Source organism: Podarcis melisellensis, assembly GCF_964234715.1.
Source record: "Podarcis melisellensis genome assembly, chromosome: 7".
NCBI lineage: Eukaryota > Metazoa > Chordata > Lepidosauria > Squamata > Lacertidae > Podarcis > Podarcis melisellensis.
In genome coordinates, this window is record NC_138539.1 from 70,297,141 (window position 1) to 70,316,145 (window position 19,005).

The 19,005-nt window shown below is 41.5% G+C and overlaps 2 long non-coding RNA genes across 5 annotated transcripts in view; both read right to left on the reverse strand.

Annotated features, from left to right (window-relative positions):
- LOC309373820 overlaps window positions 1-19,005 on the reverse strand; it is a 256,704-nt gene that overhangs the window by 166,365 nt on the left and 71,334 nt on the right. The gene's annotated exons all lie outside the window — the stretch shown is intronic.
- On the reverse strand, window positions 14,869-17,160 carry LOC309373869. The gene is made up of 2 exons (XR_014170256.1): window positions 17,020-17,160; window positions 14,869-15,416 (listed from the first exon to the last, which is right to left on the reverse strand). It is a non-coding gene; the product is annotated as an uncharacterized lncRNA (long non-coding RNA).

Sequence of the window (19,005 nt, forward strand, 5' to 3'; positions counted from 1 at the left end):
TAGGAGAATTGATCAACATTTTCCAACATTACACCACTGAGTTGGATTTGTGGCGCTGCAGAGGGGTTGTTTTTGTGCTTGTTGGTGCAGCACTTTGGTTTTTTGGATATTGAGTGACAGGCCAAGCTTTTCATAAGCTTCTGCGAAGATTTTTAGGATGGTTTGGAGGTCATCCTCTGAGTGTGCACACACTACATTGTCATCAGCATACTGAAGCTCTATGACGGAAGTTACGGTAACCTTACTCTTTGCTTTCAGCCTGCTCAGATTGAAGAGATTTCCATCTGTTCAATATATGATTTCTACTCCAGTGGGGAGTTTCCCTTTGACAAAGTGTAGGATCATGGCAATGAAAATAATGAATAATAATAATTTATAATTTAATAATTCATTATAGAGTTGGGGCAATAACACAACCCTGTTTAACATCTGATCCCACTGTGAATGGTTCACCTTGAGAGCCATTGTTATTTGTGATTGTTGCTGTCATATTATCATGGAGGAGCCGAATGATGTTTACAAATTTATCTGGGCAGCCAATTTTCAGAAGACCAGTCCACAGGGCATTACAATTTACAGTGTCAAAAGCCTTACTTCCCCCAACCACACCCCGCTCTCCCCATGTCACACTGGTCCTGGGCTTTTCCAGACTTCTACTTGTTCCATATCTAGAAAGCACTGTTCCAAGCAGTTTTCCACTTGTCCTGTGCTTTCTAAGCACAGTTCCAAGCGGTTTTCTCATTGTTCCACTGCTTTCCCCAGGAAAATCCATTGTTTAGTGCTGAATCAGAGCAAATCGCCCTTCCCCAGCTGATATGTGATCTGAAATGCAGCTATCCTTCAAAATTCACACTTCTCCATTTTTGTGGGCTTCAATTGTCCAGCCCCCCACCCCAATATGTGTATTTTAGGGGAAAGTGCAAATAATGCACAAAATGCATTATATTAGGACAAATTTCTTGCAAAAAAATGTGTATATTGGGCAAAAATACATTATAAATCTTTGCATCAGAAAAAAAATGTGTATATTTTTTTCTGTGGACCTCTTTTTTTAAAAAAAATCTTCCAAACTAATGCAGAAATGGGGCTTACTGAACACTGGAAAGATGAAAAACTGATAGAAATTGAAATTGACAGATCCGTTCATCTATGTATACCTAGTCCTAGACCTAGGATGCAGCTGCGGAAAGCACCCATACTAAAATGTCAAACAATCGCAGCTTGAAATGTTGCAAGATGGATAGTACGAAAAATCCCTGGTATTCTTAGCACAGACAGAGTCTCCAAAAGTGCAAGTAAAGATGTTCAACATGAACCACAGTGGTATCCCCAGGGTCCTGTTTTACATTTGAACTGCACCTGAGAACCAGCAGTGGTTTGTTTGAATTCTAGTGTCTGGAAAATTTGACTTGAAGTTTGTACATTTTGTTAAGCTCTTGAGATGTCCACATTTATCAGTCTCAGTGAATGCACAGATTGTGGTCTTTGTCCCACCTCTTTTTTTCCATCCTAGTGTTAACCTTAATAAAATAAAAAAGGGTAAAGGACCCCTGGACAGTAAAGTCTATTCAAAGGTGACTATGGGGTGCAGCACACATTTCACTTCAGGCTGGGGGAGCCGGCGTTTGTCCACAGAAAGCTTTCTGGGTCATGTCGTCAGCGTGACTAAACTGCTTCTGGCACAACGGAACACCATGATGGAAAGCAGAGCACACAAAAATGCTGTTTACCTTCCCGTTATAGTGGTCCCTATATATCTACTTGCACTGGTGTGCTTTCGAACTGCTAGGTTGGCAGAAGCTGGGACAGAGCAACAGGAGCTCACCCCGTCATGCAGATTCAAACCACTGACCTTCCGATCTGCAAGCCCAAGAGGCCCGGTGGTTTAGACCACAGCGCCACCCACGTCCGACTGTTGGTTTCTGCTTTCTTCTCTGTGCAGCGAAGTGCTTGTCACGAGACAGGTTGTTTACATTCCACAGAGTCTGTACTGTTGGGTTTCTCACGGGAATAGGAGACTGGATATGACGTACACTGGTTTCCTGTTTTTCACTGTTTCTTTGCAGTTTCAGTTTGAGATTCTCTCCGTGCTTTTGAGGAGAGATGACGCTTTCTCTGCTCCGGCAGAGGGAAGATGTTTTTCTGTAACTTACCAGCTTTGAACTGTAAATAAAGTAGTATAGAGCATGTTGGCATATACTTTTCATCATTCCGCTGTGCACTGGACACTGCTTATCCCCAACATTTGGTTCCGGGCCCAGAAAAACGCAGTGTTTTGAGGATGGACTCCAGAAGTCGGGCTCCTGGCAAAGGAACAAAGGAGCAAGGAGACAAAGTGCCGGCAAAGTATCGGAACAGCGGCAGAGAGACGGAACGCACGGTATCTGCTCTGCGCGTCAAAATGATTGATGAAGCAGATGCAGATGTGACGCAGCAAGAATTAAAGGGCAGTAGAGAAAGCACTTGGGGACTTTCGCTTTAGAACTTGCCTTTGGAATGCAGTTTGAAGCAGCTGCAGATAAGCAAAGCAAATAAACAGAAGAGCGGCACAGGCTCATAGGCAGAGGCTGTTTTGATTTGCCTTTGGATTGAAGCAGCTGTACACAGAAGCAGCTTGATTTAAAGCAGCATAGATGACGCAAGAGGCAAATGCCAGACTCATGATGGCTAGCTGCAGAAGGCTGGACAAGGAAAGTGGGGAATTTGATACCACTAATCAGCCAAATGCTCAACTCACAGTAGCCTGTGATACTGCCATGATTCAGAATGAAGCAGATCGCCGAGGTGCTGGCTGCATGGGAAATGGGGAGACTTCACAGACGTCATCCCATAGTGCAGTGGAACCACCAGATGGCGCCAAAGCTTTGAAGGCAGTGAAATGCTACTCGTGTGGACGTCTAGGCCATATGAAGAGGGAATGCAAATATCCCAGGGCCAAGGCAGAGCAGCGCAGCGGAAGCTCATCGCGTGGAAAAGGCCAGAGCAAAGGCAAAGGTCCGGTGTCCAGGACAACGCAGCACAAGGCAATGGTCTCACGCTTCGCTCCAAAGGTTGCAGAGGTTGCAGAGGTCCAGAAGACGTCTAGATCTTTCTTCGTTGTTGATTCAGCGGCAACGCATCACATGTGCAACGATAAGCGACTGTTCGTGTCTTTTACACCGCAGGAAGGTGCGATTCACCAGGCGGATGACCACACAATCCCCAGTAAAGGCTACGGAACTGTTGTTCTTCACAGTTTGGACTTATCGATACAGGATGTGCTTTATGTGCCGGATGCGAAACATAATCTGCTCAGCGTTGGACAGCTGATTGAGAAGAAGATTGACGTTTCCTTTAAGAACAATAGATGCATCATCACTAAGAAAAATGATTATCAATTGTATGCTGAATTTGTTGGTCGTTTGTTTCTTTTGTATTATGATGATGTTGTGCAGGATGACACTTGTTGCATTGCAGGTTCTAACAAAAGTTTGCATGCAGAATGTATTCACGATTTTCATCGAAAATTTGGTCATTTGCATTTTGAGGCAGTATCTAAAATGCCTGCCTTGGTTGAAGGTATGACTATTAAACCCTGCAGGTACCACATGAAGTGCAAGGCATGCGCAGCAAACAAGGTGAAAATGGCTGCGAAAGGTAAGGTGTCTAGTAGGCAAGCTACAGAACCATACCAAATTATTCATGCTGATTTGGTTGGACCACTAGCGCCCTCTTTGGGTGGGAATAGGTACTTCATGGTTCTTATTGATGCATTTTCCAGGTATATTTTTGTGTACAATCTCAAGCAGAAATCAGAGGCTTTTCCTAGGTTCAAGGAATTCTGTGCTTGGTTGGGAAATGTGCATGGTAAGAAGATAAAGATTCTTTTCACTGACCGGGGGGGAGAATTCACTTCTCAGCAGTTTGAAGCTTTTCTGGCTGAGAAAGGAATTCAACACGATTTGTCTAGTCCTCGCTCGCCATGGCAGAATGGACTTGCGGAACGGGCAAATCAGACATTGCTTCAAGGGTTAAAAACCTTGCTGCATGATGCAAATCTTCCAGAGAGTTATTGGGCCGAAGCTCTCTCATGTTTCACTTACAGTTATAATCGCAGGTTATCTTCAGCGATTGGTTGTACCCCCTATGAGAAGATGTTTGGCAAGAAGCCATACATCAAACACATGAAAATTTTTGGTTCTGACATGTGGATTCACTCACCACAAAACTCCAAGTTAGACAAGCGTGGATTGCATGGTATCTTTCTAGGTTATCAGAAAGGGTCTTACAGAATAATGATGACTGACTCTAAGGAGATTAAGCTCACAAGAAGTGTTGAGTACAATGCCAAGTGGGGGGAGAATGTGGGAATTTTCCAATGTTATCCTGATGACAGTGATGAGACTGAGGATAGTCAAAAGCAACCGCAACAACCCACACCCACTGATGAAGGTTCTGATTCTGAGTCTGAAACTGAATCAGATGATTCAGAGGATTTCAAGAGTGCGAAAGCCTCTATGCGACCCTCTGAAAGCTCTGATCAAGAATTGGAGGAACCATTGTTCACAATAGGTCGCTTTTCTCCTAAGAAGGAAGAGGAGAGTGTTGAAGACTTAAGGCTAATTCGTAGGTCACAGAGAGCCACAAAAGGCAGACCTCCAAAGAGATTTGCTGATGAGTTTGCCAAAATAGCAGTAACAGCTGTTAAAAGCTCCAAGAAGGTTTTTGAACCTTCAAGTTTCCAAGAAATCCAGGATTTGGATTCAAAGGAAGCTGAGCCATGGTTAAATGCCATGAAGGCTGAGCTTGATTCCTTGGAAAGGAACAAAACATGGGACCTAGTTCCAGTAGTTCCAGGAATGAAATTGCTTGGAAGCAAATGGGTCTTCAAAGCGAAGACTGATCAAAATGGCAAGATAGTCAGACACAAAGCCAGATTGGTAGCCAGAGGATTTGCTCAGGTACCAGGTGAAGACTATCACGAGACCTACTCACCCACAGTGAGGTATGAGAGCATTAGGCTTATGCTCAAGCTAGCTGCAGAAGAAAATCTACACATTAGTCACCATGATGTGAATACAGCTTTTCTGTACGGATCTCTAGGTGAATCACTTTATATGCTTCCACCTGATGGCGTACAGGTAAAACAGGGATTTGTTTGTGCTCTGAAAAAGTCCCTTTATGGTCTCAAACAAAGTGCACGGTGTTGGCACACAAAACTCACTGAAGTATTGTTTTCTCTAGGTTTTAAGCAAGGGAAATCTGATCCATGTGTATTTGTCAAAGAGGAGGGGCAAAAGAAACTGTATTGTTTGTTTTATGTTGATGATCTTTTATTCTTTTGGAAAGATGTCACAATGTACAATAACGCCCTAGCTCAACTGAAAGAGCACTTTGACATGAAAGATCTTGGTGAGGTAAACAACTACCTATCTCTGGAAATAGAGAGAGATCAAGATGGTAACATTCTAGTACACCAGTCACGGAAAATTGCTGATGTGTTAAGCAAACTAAACCTGATGGATGCTAACCCTGTAGACACACCGATGACAACAGGTTATCAGGTAGATGACACTGAAGAAGCATTTTCTGACACTACACTGTACAGAAGTGTGCTAGGCAAGCTAAACTTCATTGCCAGATGTTCAAGACCAGACATTGCTGTAAGCTGTAATTTGCTAAGCAGACAAGTCAACAATCCTACTGTTAAGGATTGGAAAGCTCTGAAACGCATAGCGCGGTATTTGAAAGGCACTATGCATTACAGACTGAGATTTAACAATCAGAAGTCTGGTGGTCTTGAGATATTTGCAGATGCAAGTTTTGGAAGTGACACTACAGACAGGAAAAGTACGTCTGGAGTTTGCTATAAGTACAATCAGGGTCTATTTGATTGGTCATGCAAGAAGCAAACAACAGTTAGCTTAAGTACTTGTGAAGCTGAACTGAATGCACTGTCTTATTCACTTAAAGATTGTGAATGGTTGTTACAATTGTGCAAAGACATGAAAATTCCTGTCAAATGTCCAATCCAGGTTTACCAGGACAACAAAGCATGTTTGGCTTTGCTGAATTCTGAAGGTTGTAAGCAAAGCACGAAGCACTTGCAATTGAAGGTGCAACATGCTAGGGAACGTATTCAAAAGGGACTCGTAACGGTGTCCTATATGCCAGGTAATGAAATTCCTGCTGATGTATTGTCCAAGATTGTATCAAGGGATCAACACTGTACCTATGTGCAGAAGTTGGGTTTGTACTGATATTGTACAAACACGCTGCCCAGAGATGTTCACAGAAAGGGGGAGGATGTTGGTTTCTGCTTTCTTCTCTGTGCAGCGAAGTGCTTGTCACGAGACAGGTTGTTTACATTCCACAGAGTCTGTACTGTTGGGTTTCTCACGGGAATAGGAGACTGGATATGACGTACACTGGTTTCCTGTTTTTCACTGTTTCTTTGCAGTTTCAGTTTGAGATTCTCTCCGTGCTTTTGAGGAGAGATGACGCTTTCTCTGCTCCGGCAGAGGGAAGATGTTTTTCTGTAACTTACCAGCTTTGAACTGTAAATAAAGTAGTATAGAGCATGTTGGCATATACTTTTCATCATTCCGCTGTGCACTGGACACTGCTTATCCCCAACACCGACCTTGCACCATTGAAACTGGAGAACTTGGTATCCAGATATTATTGATATCATTTACAAATAAGTTTTAGGCAAACACACTACCCCATCTCCCCTATGTTTTATGCCAATGGCCAACAGAGAAAGCCATTAACTCAAGTGTGGCTTGTTAGAGTGTGCAGACAATACATGGTAAGCCATTTGCTGTGGTTTCTTTAACATGGATGAATAGCTAAGTGGGAGAAGCTTCTGTACTAAGGATAGACAAATGAGTGTGTGGTATGCATCACTTTTGTACGTGTTCATTCATAACTTATTTTTTCCAAATAGCGACATGAATCAGTGATGATGATGATGATGATGATTTACTTGTTACACACCCATCTGACTGGGTTCTCCCAGCCACATTGGGAGGCTTTCAACAGAATATAATGGAACACAATGAAATATCAGACATTAAAATCTTCCTGATACAGAGCTACCTTCAGATGTCTATGGAAAATCACATAATTGTTTATCTCTTTTACATTTGATGGAAGTGTTTCACAGGGTGGGTTTCACTACTGAGAAGGCCCTCTGTCTGGTTCCCTGTAACTTCACTTATTGCAGTGGGTAACCTCCAGAATTTACACACACACACCCTTCAAAGTACACTAGTCTAGAACTGTATTTTGAGATATTGAGTTGCACCAATGGGAAATGTAAGGTTGCCATACGTGTGGGCAGAAATCGCTGATATGTCCCAGAAATCTGGAAAATCTTCACCCCTCCCCCCAAATAAACCTCAACAACTTTTGTGTCCGGACTCTCACTTTCTGAAATATGACCCACATGTTAATCCAGGAGGTTTGAATCAGTTAATTGGCACTGGAATCTACAAAAATCCAATTCCTCAAGGGACCTGATTCTTTATAGCTTGAACCCGCACTGTTCAATGTAATGTGCATTAAGCAGCGATGTACAGGATAGTCTCATATCAATCCAGTACTTTCCCACAGTCATTGAGGAAGTTCACACATCTCTAAGGCAATCCAGTCCTGCTTAGGTGCTGCTATATCGTGAAGCTGAGGCTCCAATACTTTGGCCACCTCATGAGAAGAGGACTCCCTGGAAAAGACCCTGATGTTGGGAAAGATGGAGGGCACAAGGAGAAGGGGATGACAGAGGATGAGATGGTTGGATAGTGTTCTCGAAGCTACCAGCATGAGTTTGACCAAACTGCGGGAGACAGTGGAAGACAGAAGTGCCTGGCGTGCTCTGGTCCATGGGGTCACGAAGAGTCGGACACGACTAAACGACTAAACAACAACAGCATAAGGTGACAGTAAGCATAGGAGAAGGCAGTGAAGATGAGGACCTTTTTGCCTGCTTTGATCATATAGAAGGCAACAGACTGAAGCAGGAATGCTTTTTGATGTTTCGAGGCTCCCAACACATTTTAGAACCTGGGTTATACACAGATGCAAGTGTGCTTATCTCTGACACCCCCCTCACATGTCTTGTTGAGATTCGTCTGTTTTGAGAGAGAATGGAGTGCACCTCTGGGGGTAAAGTCACATTGCTGTATAAGCAGTCTCCAAGCGACCTTTTGAGGCGCAAGCCTGGGCAGTGTATATGGAGGTCCTGAGCTGCTCAGATAACTGGACCCTCCTCTCTGTTTTGGTGATGTCAAAAGGAAAGTGGAGCAACACGTTTGGGACCAGCTTGGCTGCAGGAGTTGCTGGAAGGAGGTGTACAAAGTGCCATCCAACCATCTTAGAGACTCCACTCTGGATTTGTGAAGGGTTTCCTCCTTAGCCTTTTCTTCTCCCAAAGATAACTCAATTAAGTAATGATTGAAGTGGGCCTCCCAGTGATACCGATCAAAAATTCTGTTTTCTGATTCATATAACGTCTATTCCATGAAGTGCCTCTGATCATAAGCTAAGAGAAAAGATGGTTCCTTTTACTGTCTGCACTACTCCAACTTTACAGGGTGTGTGTGTTTTTTTTTAATTATTGAAAATGCCCTCATCAATAATAAAGTGAAACTACAAGTTCCGCTGTACAACTGCACTGGAAACATTGAGGAAAACATGCAAAATTGATTCGCCAACTATTGCAAGGAACTTACTCATGAATGCATTTGTCATCGTCCCCCTGCACTACCAAAGTGAGAAAGCAGGGAAGGATGCAATTCATTAACTTGCCTTGAAACAAACAAAAACATGAAAAGAATTCCACCCACAAAGCCAGAAACATCTGCTAAAATCATGAACCTCCGATGGCTTAAAACCAGCAAGGGAGATAAAGAATGAGATACATGCTTCACTCTGGAGTGTTTCTTACAAATATGAGGTCCAATAAGTGATACACTTGCCGAAGGGAATATAGCTCAAAGCATTACCTTTCCCACATACGCTGAGTTAGAGATTCATTTAGGTAAAATGTTATTGTGCAAGCTCAGACAGCAAATGTGCTAAGGCATAATTGGATGTTACCCTCTCTCCCTGTTTATACAGGAGTTGGTATTTCCTTCTCTCACCATAATTAATAAGTACACAAATGTAAGACACAAGGAGAAAAAGAAGCACACCTGGGCGTCAGTAGTCCTTTTTGCAAATATGTTTTTTAAAATAATACTAATAATAATAATGTCATAACTGAGATGGGTTTCTAAGAGAAGTCAACCAATTAGTGCCATCTATAAACAGATATATTAAACAGATGATTAGGCTTTCTAGCTATGCTAAATAATTAGAAGGACAGTTTTTGAACGTATATTAGAGAAACAAGCATGTTGAGCTGAACTGCATGCCAACTGGGGCAACTTACTGACATTGATTTCTCCTCTCCAATCTCATTTGATTCAGTTGTGGCAGATGGAGGAAGGTACACTTGGATGGAATGATGGAAAATTGGGGTCAGAACAGGGGTGTGGGTGTGGGTGTGGGTGTAGCTCCATGCTTCTGTTATCATGGAGAATGGGATTTTGGAGGAAAGGAGGGTGGAAGTCAATGTGTGGAGAAAGGGAGTGCAGTTAAAATGATAAGAAGGAGAAAACTATGGTGAAGAAGAGACCCACAAAGCTGGTGAAAGGTAAGAGAAAAAGCGACTGAGTGAATTTACATAGGTGGAAGCTGTGCTCTGACACTGGAAGCTGACAGACGGTCTAGGGCAGGGGTCAGCAAAATTTTTCAGCAGGGGACCAGTCCACTGTCCCTCCGACCTTGGGGGGGGGAACTATATTTTGGAAAGAAAAAAATAATAATGAATTCCTATGCCCCACAAATAACCCAGAGATGCATTTTAAATAAAAGGACACATTCTACTCATGTAAAAACACGCTGATACCTGGACTGTCTGCAGGCCGGATTTAGAAGATGATTGAGCCAGATCCAACCCCCAGGGCTTAATTTCCCTACCCAGGGTCTTGTTGTTGTTGTTGTTGTTTAGTCGTTTAGTCGTGTCCGACTCTTCATGACCCCATGGACCAGAGAACGCCAGGCACCTCTGTCCTCCACTGCCTCCCGCAGTTTGGTCAAACTCATGCTGGTAGCCTCGAAAACACTATCCAACCATCTCATCCTCTGTCGCCCCCTTCTCATTGTGCCCTCCATCTTTCCCAACATCAGGGTCTTCTCCAGGGAGTCTTCTCTTCTCATGAGGTGGCCGAAGTACTGGATATTGCTGGACTCCAATTCTCATCATCCCTGACCATCCATCCCATACTTCCTGGGACCTCTGGGAGTTGGAAGGAAAGCTATAGATTTTCTATCCCTGGGTGAGAGACTGAGCAGGAACTATAGCCCGTGATGTGAAAGACAGAATGGTTATGAGGAGCAGGAGAACACACAGTCTGCAATACAGATTATCATTGCAGGAGCACTACATTTTTACAGCATCTGGGTAAAACTGTAATGTTAAGCAGCACTAGCTTATCATATGGTATAGGCATATAGGCTTACGAAATTCCTTGTATTTCAGGTGAGTCAGTTGAGTTGCACTTGACTCTTAAAATGAGAAATTTTGGGGTAGGGATAGGTTTGACGGTTTATAGAGAGGCACATAAAAATAAACACCAATGATTTCAATATGTCTTCTGTTCCATCCTAGAATAAAGCTTTAAGAATTTCACCTAACTTCTAGAAAGCATCCCTTATATTAAAAGCAAGCACCAACTACATATATCCAATATTGGATCCCTGTTCAAATGAAGCATAAAAATTGATTGCATGGTTTAATTAGGACTGAGTGAGCCGTGTGTTATTTCTATTTATATTCAACAATGTCAGCTAGCCATGGGCCAGCTAGTTGGCTATGCTTTGTCCATCCCTCACATTGCAAAAAGAACATGAATAATCCATAGCTCCATAAAAGTAAGAGCAGGAGACGGAAGGAAGATTTCTGACCTCCGGCGAGTGTCTTTATCCATTTATATTCCTCCCAAACACCATGTTGGAGTCAAGGGAACTTTTCCTATGCTTTGTATTTCTTGCCCAGTTTTCTTAGACCCCCTTAATTCTCTCTTCACTGTGTTCTGGTGGCATTTGGTCCCCTGCTTGCTGAGCTTTAAAGCTTTCAAAATCAGGGCTTTGCTTTCAGCATTGGAAAAGATGGGAAAGGAGTCCAGAAGATTCACATGCTCTTCTACATCCTGTGCAAAAATGTAACAGTGGATGCCATACCACATTGTTTTCATCCACAAAGGACTGAACAATGTCCTCTTAATTATTAGTTACTAATATATCTTGTGTTAGCAATGGCCAAGGTTATTTAACATTTTCAGGAAGGTTCTGAGTAGTGTTTCTCATTGTATAATTCTCTCTTTTTGCTCCACTTGAGAAAGTGTTTACATGTTTATTTACATCTCTCTGAACTCATTTTATTTGCCCCCAGTGAAATCACTAAGTAGCCAAATCTGATTGGTTATGTAGCATCATGGCATCACCCTGTTAATATAAGATAGATAGATGATAGATAGATGATAGATAGATAGATGATAGATATATAGATGATAGATAGATAGATGATAGATGGATAGATAGATAGATAGATGATAGATAGATAGATAGATAGATAGATAGATAGATAGATAGATAGATGATAGATAGATGATAGATAGATAGATCTAGAGAGAGATATACATTGGCACCTCTGGTTACGAACTTATTTCATTCCAGAGGTCTGTTCGTAACCTGAGGTACCACTTTAGCTAATGGGGCCTCCTGCTGCCACTGCACTACAGGTGCACAATTTCTGTTCTCATCCTGTGGTAAAGTTCTTAACCCGAGGTACTACTTTTGGGTTAGCAGAGTCTGTAACCCAAAGTGTTTGTAACCCAAGGTGTTTCTAACCCGAGGTATCACTGTATATATAAGCACATTCATTTGGAGTGCTATTTAAAAGCTGGAAAAAATGCTCAACAAAAAAATCACAGCTTTAGGTTGGGATAAAGCTGTAAGAATGGAAATACAGCTATGTCGAAAACCACTATTCAATTTATCAAACCTTTCCCCAAAGTTCTCTCTTAATTATTTACATACTAAGGAAATAAAAACTTTCCCCACACTTTCTTTATGGTGACGTTAATATAATGGGGTGACAAAAGCAGGGTGCTTGGTTGGTGTCTGATTGCATTGACTGACAACTGCTGGTGTGGTATCTTGACCAGATATGGAGACCAAGGTTAGAGTAAAAGCCCTATAACAGATATTACTTCTGCAGCTTTTCCAATTCGTATGTCTGCACTGCCTCCATCTGTATGGCATAATATGGAGCATTTCACCCTGTTAATGGTATAATCCCTATTTGACTGATTTAATTTTCATGATTAAATCGGAAAGAAGAAATAAAGAGTTTCCAGTAGGGGTGCCACTGGAAACTGTGTGGTGCCAACGTAGAGGCAGCTAGAGGAAGCAACAGCATGTAACAAGATCAAATTTGCACAAGGTGTTTGGGGAAAAAAATTCTCTCCTCCCCTTAAAATTTGAATGGAAGTGCAATCTAACATGAGAATGGTCAGCTGCCTGTAAAAAATGCAAGGCTGCTCAATTTTTTTAAGGAGAAAAAAGTGACAGAAGATAGGTTTTGGTCCAATATGCACTCTGTGCAAAGCATATAATACATTCCTGTATGTATTTTCCCACCAATAAATGTCTTTTCCTTCCTTCCAGTAGCACCTTAAAGACCAACTAAGTCAGTTCTTGGTATGAGCTTTCGTGTGCATGCACACTTCTTCAGATACTTCTTCAGTATCTGAAGAAGTGTGCATGCACACGAAAGCTCATACCAAGAACTGACTTAGTTGGTCTTTAAGGTGCTACTGGAAGGAATTTTTTTTTTGTTTTGACTATGGCAGACCAACACGGCTACCTATCTGTAACTGTCTTTTCCTTGCACACTTCACCCTTTAGATGCATTTTTGTACATATTATTTGGCTCAAGAACTGCACTACAAAATTCAGGGGGGAAATGCAAATCTCAAAGGATGGCTGTGTTTGGGTCCATATCTTGTTTTGAATAGTGTCTTTTAATTTGAGCTGAATGTGAACTCCAATTTTAAATATGAACTTTCTCCTCCATCTTTAGTTGAAGGGATAGCCTTCTGAAAATGTATCATATTTGATTAACAAAAAACTTCTTTGGTTTAATTTGTTGTCTTAAGGATTTCTGTGCTATAAAATGCCAGGAAATTCCCTCTGTTAATGGTCACAATATTAACAGACCTGCCATTTAGGTAATGCAGAAATGGTATGGTATCCTATGTTGTTGTTAGTTCATGGAACAGATGCATGGAGGCTCTACAACTGTCATGCAATGACATGAAGCTGTCATGCAATGAAGCTACAATTTCCTGTTAGTGGCCAACTTCTAAGAGGCTATGGGAGACGAAGCATGCTCTTAGATGTTCTAGGGTAAAGCCATTTAGTGTTCCACAGTTCAAAAGTGCAGAAGTGAATTGTGCTTACAAGGCACTCCAGAACTAGTACTGATGTTGGAATACAGGTGCTCATCGATCTCACCCTTGTTATCAGGCTGGCTACCATGCCAGTTGAAACACCAATACAGTCACCAAGAGGAGACCCACACAAAGTGCATGACAGGCTCCATAAAGGAGTGCTGCCATCACCACTGTTGCCCAGGACTGACCTGCTGGGAGCCTGAACGGCCCTACCTTGCTGGGCAGAGAGGGCTCCATTTTTGTTTTGTTTTTCTATACTGATTTTAGTTTCTATCTATGTCATTTTAAATTGTGACTGATATTAATGTTGTATTCTTAGTTTTAGATTTTATGATTTATGTGTAAAATTGTTTTCCATTTGGTTGGGTACTTTTTGCTGTGTGGCGCTGTGGTCTAAACCACAGAGCTTAGGGCTTGCCGATCGGAAGGTCAGCGGTTCGAAACCCCACAACAGGGTGAGCTCCTGTTGCTCAGTCCCAGCTCCTGCCAACCTAGCAGCTCGAAAGCACGTCAAAGTGAAAGTAGATAAATAGGTACTGCTCCGGTGGGAAGGTAAACGGTGTTTCCGTGCACTGCTCTGGTTTTGCCAGAAGAAGATTAGTCATGCTGGCCACATGACCCAGAAAAACTGTCTGTGGACAAATGCCAGCTCCCTTGGCAAGTAAAGCGAGATGAGCGCCGCAACCCCAGAGTCGTTCGCAACTGGACCTAACTGTCATGGGTCCTTTATGTTTACCTTTTTATTTATTATTTATGACTTTTGTTATGTTGGTAATTATGTAAATCTTGTCATGATGTAAGCCACCTTGAGCATTGTTTTAACTATGGAAAGGCGGCATACATATAAAATTATTATAATGATGATGATTATGGCAATCTACCTCCCAGCATGAGGGATGGTTTCTGTGCCTGCGATGGATACAAAGAGAACTACTCTTCAGTTCTGTGGATTTTAAAATATAAAAGGCAAATATGGAGTTTTTGTGGGGTCATGGAACATTAATTCTGTTCACCATCAATTGCAGAACTTAAATGGATAGTTTTAATTACATCTAAAAAACATTTATAATCCTTAATTGAAATATGCTGCGTAAAATACATGCCTCAGAAAGTAGCCTGGAAGCCTTTTAGCAGATTTGATTTATTTTTACTTAAAGACTCACAGTTTTATCTCTGCATGAAGTGAAGGAATCCTTCTGTTAGAAAGGGGAATATAGCCTGCTTGAACCTTTCATTTCTACCCCAAATGCAGCTAAAATAGATCATTTGTGGCCACACAATGGGTGTCTGGTTTGTCAAACAGGAGTAAATACAAATGACAAATTGGTAGCTGTGCTCATAATAATTTTTTATTATTATTATTTTGAAGCATACATCTCATATCTGTCACTTTTAATATCCCTGTCAGTAATTATGAAAGCCCTCAAGGCTGTTTGTTCGACTCCACACGATTTGCTTTCAATGATAATAGCCTGCAGGGATATACATATATTGTTCTTGAAAGGTAATAATTAGTTTTGCATAGTCACATACCACATACCGTACAAGGGTGCCTCATTCATGAAAAAAAGACTTTTAAGAAATGAAAGTGGGAACCTAATGAATTCTTTTTCCCCCTTCTAATGTTGCTTTTGAAGAAAACATTTAGCTTGAGTGCAAATGCCTATTCAGAGCTTGAAAAATGTTTAAAATGTCATTAATTTTTTATTGAACACTTCCTTATGCTTTAAATTACATCTGGCAAATCTATAATGCATTAGATGGAGAACATTTTATGCATGGCTATACAGAGATGAAAGAATATTTGTTAGATGTAGGAGGTGGTGCAGAGGTAGTCGTGGAGACCTATTTTTCTTCTTCATTTAAGCATTCACCCTGTGAAGGAACACAGAAAACTGCACCCACAACATACTCCACAAAGTGGGAATTACAATATAATTCCCACTAGAAGAACCCAGATGTTTCAGCCATCTTTCTGAAATTCTCTTTGCAGCCTGAAAATCCATCAGTTGTTTATGCTAAGGAGGAACTTTTAAATTCATCTCAGGTTTCACTGTAGGTGACATTTGGTGGAACTTCAGTCTGCAAGTGTGTCCTCTGCATGGGACAATTTTTTCACCATTTGTGGAGACTCACCATCTAGTGCCAAAGAGCTTGTTACTTCTACTTCACTTTTCCTTGGACATGGCACTAGAATGGCTGTAAAAACGAAATGAAAAGCTTCTGCTTTGAAGCAAACCAGAGTTCCTTGTTACGTCCAATCCTGGTTACTTTAACTTATGCTTAGTTCAAAAGTAGGAGCAAAAGTAATTGCCTTCTCATTTTTTGCCTCTGGCTGTACCCTTCTCTGGCATGTGCCCATCAAAAAGTTATCCATGAGGAAATGTAGACTTTGGATGGAAAAATGTTTCCACACCAGGTTTAAAATGTTCACAGTTCCCCTGAGCCTGGACATAACAAGGAACTTACTCCAACACTGCACCTCAGTGAACTTTCTATGGCCTTAGTGAGAGGCAGAGGAAGTGAATGTGGCTTTCTATAACAGTCCAAGGTAGCGTACTGTTGCTTCCTATTGGTTTTATGTACAAAGTCTTTCCATGCCTATATTTTCTGATTTTCTCTGCCACCTACACAACTTCTGACCCAAGTGGCATAGAGCTGGAGAGATTGGAAAAGCTCCACCATCTCATCATTTTGTAGTCACAAGCACAGGAGTAGGTACAGCATAAAAGCCGGCAACTTGAACCATCAGCCTATTATTTATTTAGAATCCCCATACCATAATAAACAGATTGGTGGATGAGGTGGAATGCTTTCTGGTTTGTTCTCAAGTCTAAGGTGCACAATTGAGACTTTAATACGTACTTGTTCCAATAATGCTTTCCCAGCTACTATATAAACCATTAAGCTTCATTATAATTACGTTGTTTGGGTTTGCGATGAAGCTGGATAAAGTCCATGAAATGTACAGATGTAGGAGGCTGTGCCGTGTTGCTAACAACTTCACAAACGAGGTGCACAGATGTCTTGTGCATCTTAAATTATGATTATTGGCCATTTTATTTTGCTATGCACTTCAGCGGGCAATCCGAGAAATGCGGTTAATTACTTTATGAGATTGTTACAGATTTGAATCACAAGAGTAGAAAAATACTTCATTACAAAAAAATAAAATAAAAGAACCAGCTATATCAAATAATATAATGTTCAATGCCACCACCACCCACTTCTTAACTAATTTGTATCATTATGATGAAACAAATATACTAAAACTCGGCTCTCTCTATAAAAACAAAACAAAAAGTGCAGCTGTATGAATTTCCCGAAAAAATTGAGTGAGGCAGAGCGTAAATTAGTGCCTTTACATTGACAGCTTGAGGTCTCTTCACACTTCATATCGTTAGTCATGTGCGTTTTAGAAAAAGGAGAGTGTAAATATGGCAAGAAGGTGTTCAAAAACATATGGTGAGTAGCAGACCTGGGCTTTTTGCTGAATAACATGTTCAGATGACTATGTGAAGGAAATACAGGAGTTTGTGGGATCTTGTCAGTAGTGGCACCATTGAATGTGCTTCTGAAAATGACCACATATGATTATTTATCAGGAGCGCCATTACTTCTAATTGTTGTTGTTGTTTAGTCGTTTAGTCGTGTCCGACTCTTCGTGACCCCATGGACCAGAGAACGCCAGGCACCTCTGTCCTCCACTGCCTCCCGCAGTTTGGTCAAACTCATGCTGGTAACCTCGAAAACACTATTAAGTTATAAGAAAGTAAGTACTACATGTATCATTAATGCATACTGATTTTAATCACTTAATTTTAACCTGATCAAGAGAAGGCATTTAAACCTTCATTCAAATCCTTTCCACCATGAAACCTGGAGTCATACCTGAATTGGAAAACAACCTTAAAGATTAAGGCTCATTGCTATTTTTCCATAAAAATAGGTGCCGGAACTCACCATGAACAGCTCCCTTGTTCTCCTATAATGTCACTGGTGACCACTTAAGAGGTGCCGGAACTGAGTTCTGGTGAGTTCGGGGTGAAGCTGTTGGAGATATGTGAACATTCCTTCTGATGCTCACAACCTCAAAGGGCTCCTCAAGCACTTACAAAGAGTGTGCAGTGCGACATATTCTACACAAACACACACACACACACACACACTCTTAACATATGCAAGGGGGAAAGGGGGAACTGTCCCACTCATTCTGACCTATATGTCATTATGGTTTCTGCTCTCCCATCACACAATGAGCTGTGGGGTGGATATCTGTGGTGGGGAGTCTGCTCTACTCAAGTAGGCTCTCTGTGCAATCCTGGCTTAGAGAGCAATCCAAACCCACCATCTAATAGGATGGGTGAGATAAGAGCCAGTGGATCATTAGCTGACATATTTAGCCTACAGCTAAGCCTAAAAAACAGTGCTTTTTTTAATAAAAAAAGATGTTTAGGGGTACTCTCATTTTCCTACTCATTTTGAAATACTGCTCCTCAATGAGGCCAAACTTAGATTCAGAAAATGTTTAGGGGTATGCATATCCTTGCATCCCCCCCCCTGAAAAAAGCACTGCTAAAATCACATGTATCTGGAACAACAGAAAACTCTTGCCTTGTTTACTCCAGCCTCCCCTTTGGTCCCTCTTCCTCTGCTCTTCTCTCCTGCCACAAATTTTAGAATTGTGTTCTGTAAAGTGCCATACATACTGGGGGCAGAAAATTCCTGTGAAATACTCATGGGTGGGGTACAGGGTTTTTGTCCCACTTATGTATCTGACTCCTGAAGTGGCTGACAATGTTCACAAGTGTCCTTCCTTCCATTAGGCGTGCTACCACCCTTGGTCACCTCACAATAAGGTAAGCTCGAAATACCATTTTGCCCAAATTCTCAGTGAGACAGAAAAATGGAAGCTTCTTCAACAGGGGGTGGGTGGGAAGAACTTTCACAAAACTGGAGGGCAGATCTTGGCATGGCAAAAATTGTGTGTTCTTCATGACCATCTAATCAAAGGGATAGTGCAGCCTATTAGGTGCGCACAGATTAATGCAGTATTCAAATAGTGCCTTCTTCCTGTGCTTCTAGGGCACTATAGCTCTTAATGTATCTTCCTAAGAACATCTGCAGCTTGAAATCCCACAGTCTAGCCCATGTTTCTCTGAAACAGATATCAATTAGTGTTTCTACTTCTTCTGTTATGGGAATATTGAACTGCTGCTTTTCTCCACTTGTTTGAGCATCTGGGAAATCACCATGACAACCAGTGCATGCCAGGTGTCTGTTTAGAAAGCACTCCCTTCCTTCAGCCTTCCTCAGTAAAATTCATTACCTTAATTGCCAAGCTAATACTGAAGCAAAACGAGGCTGAGCATAAAGATTAAAAAGACATACTTCTTGATTAAAATCTTCATAACCCAAAATCTGTATAATCTGTAAACTGCACCAAATATATAAATCAGCTTAA